Source organism: Egretta garzetta, unplaced genomic scaffold (assembly GCF_000687185.1).
Source record: "Egretta garzetta isolate BGI_Z169 unplaced genomic scaffold, ASM68718v1 scaffold105, whole genome shotgun sequence".
NCBI classification, from domain to species: Eukaryota; Metazoa; Chordata; class Aves; order Pelecaniformes; family Ardeidae; genus Egretta; species Egretta garzetta.
Genome location: NW_009259598.1, coordinates 1,400,908 through 1,403,042, shown reverse-complemented (window position 1 = coordinate 1,403,042; position 2,135 = coordinate 1,400,908). Strand labels below are relative to the sequence as shown.

General features: G+C 49.7%; 1 long non-coding RNA gene across 1 annotated transcript in view; it reads left to right on the top strand.

Annotated features, from left to right (window-relative positions):
* Positions 1-361: 361 nt before the first annotated feature.
* LOC118452233 overlaps positions 362-2,135 on the top strand; it is a 3,681-nt gene continuing 1,907 nt past the window's right edge. The window contains exon 1 of the long non-coding RNA XR_004841923.1: positions 362-438. This is a non-coding gene — a long non-coding RNA (uncharacterized LOC118452233). The remainder of the gene's footprint in view (positions 439-2,135) is intronic.

Below are 2,135 nucleotides of genomic sequence, written 5' to 3'. Positions count from 1 at the left end.
ACACAACGTCCCCCGGGGCACAGGAACAGTCCTGGAAGCAATTCTTACAGCTCAGTCCTTAGTTTGCTCAGTCCTTCCACTGCTCTTTCCTTAGTTTTCTTGGGCAAGCCTCTGGCTGATTAGGCACAGGGTCGTCAAGTCCTTCATTGCTACCTGAAGACCTTTGCCATGGGGCATACCTGCTTGCACTTACAGCACCTCCTTCTGCCATGCCTCGGCGTGGGCACACACAGAGCGGGGCTCCTCCTGACATCCTTGTCCATCCCCCCTCCCTCGTTTTGATCCTTATGTCGCTTTGCCTGCTGCCAGCAAGCCTTGGTGACACAGGTTACAGTTTCTTCTCTTTTGGTTTGTGATTGCAGTATCGGCTGGAACAACTTTGTCAGGCGCTGCAGGTTGCAGTCAGTCTACCCCTTCTGGCAACACCCCACCACCCAGGTAAGGGCGAGCGAAAGTCTCTGAGCTTGAACACAGACAGAGTTATCAATGTCTCGTATTGTTTCCCCGGTACTTAAAATCTCTTCAGTCGTGCCTGTCGAGACATTCCTGTCAACACACCACCACAGCAGCTGTTCACTGGACTGGTTTGCTCTGCCTCCTGTCACTGACAAAGGTCGATCCTTTCTCTGAATGTATTTTACTTGCAGGGGAAACACCAAGCAGCTTTTCTTCCACTTCTCCAACCATTCCCTCTGTCCTGGTTTCGTCAGGGACAGAGTTAATTTTCTGCCTAGTAGCTGGCATAGCGCTGGGTTTTCGATTTAGTACTAGAAGAATGTTGATAACTCACTGATGTTTTAGGTGTTGCTAAGTAATGCCTAGACTAGTCAAGGACTTTTTCAGCTTCCCCTGCTCGGCCAGGTGTACAAGAAGCTGGGAGGGAGCACAGCAGGACAGCTGACCCCACCTGGCCAAAGGGCTATTCCAGACCACCTAACGTCATGCTTGGGGCGGGGAGTTCGCCCAGGGGGAGAGTGATCGCTGCTCGGGACGGGCTGGGCATCGGTCAGCGGGTGGTGAGCAAGTGCATTGTGCATCGCTTGTTTTGTATTTTCTGTATATTCTCTTACCATTCTCATTATTATTATTGCTGTTCTTTTCTCTTATTAAACTGTCCCTCTCCCAGCCCATGGCTCTTACTTGTTTCCCCGATTCTCCCCCCCTCCCACTGAGGGAGGGGGGGAGTGAGCGAGCGGCTGCGTGGCGCTTAGTTGCCAGCAGGGTTAAACCACGACAGTCCTTTTAGGTGCCCAACAAGGGGCACGAAGGGTTTGAGATAACGACAGAGAAACCAGAGCTTATTAAGGAATTTATATCTGTTAAGAGTTGCGGGTCGCGGTATGGATTCAACTGTTCTCGATCTTAGTTTATCTGATCGGCACCATGCTCCTTCCTTTGCTGTATGTGTTAGAAGTTAGTGTTGGTTTTTGCAATTTGCTGTGCAAACTGTTTTTGTGTTAAACCACGGCACCCACTAACTCCACTGAGCCAACTGTCAGCACTGAGGAAGACATAAAACAGAGGAGGTGAGCTGTCCCTCGTTGCCAGGTGAAAGGGGCAGCACAGGCCGGTCTGAGCACTGGAGGGTGGAAAAGGGCAGGTTCTGTCTTCTCTTGCCCTAGGTGACAAAAGAGCCCCCTTCCTTTCCCAGCAAACAAGGAAGAGGGCATTTCCTAATCTAATTTATCTCATAGATGCACAATGACTTGAGAAAGTCCTTCACCAAAAAGTGACCATGCAGCCGTGATGTTACGGGGCAAAGAAAAAAACATTCCTCAGACTAGAAAGCGGCAAGCAGAAAAGAATAGGGAAACGGCAATTTCACCACACGCGCCAAAAGAAATGGACGTGGCTGCAAAGATCCTATCCCAGAACTATCGCCAGATGGAGGATATGGCTGGCTGTCTCCATCCCTCCTCCTAAGACGAAAACAAAAGAACAGATAGAACCCCCCAGGTTTGAAATGTAATAAATTCAGACTGGACAAAGAAAAAACATCTTGATCCTTACGGGGAACCTAGGCCTCTGACACAGGAGCATCTGTAGCTCTTTTGCTTTATTTATGGCATAGCTAACACCTTCTTCCACCCCTCCTTGCATCTTGAAAGCATGGAGCAAGGAGTCTTCACGCATCT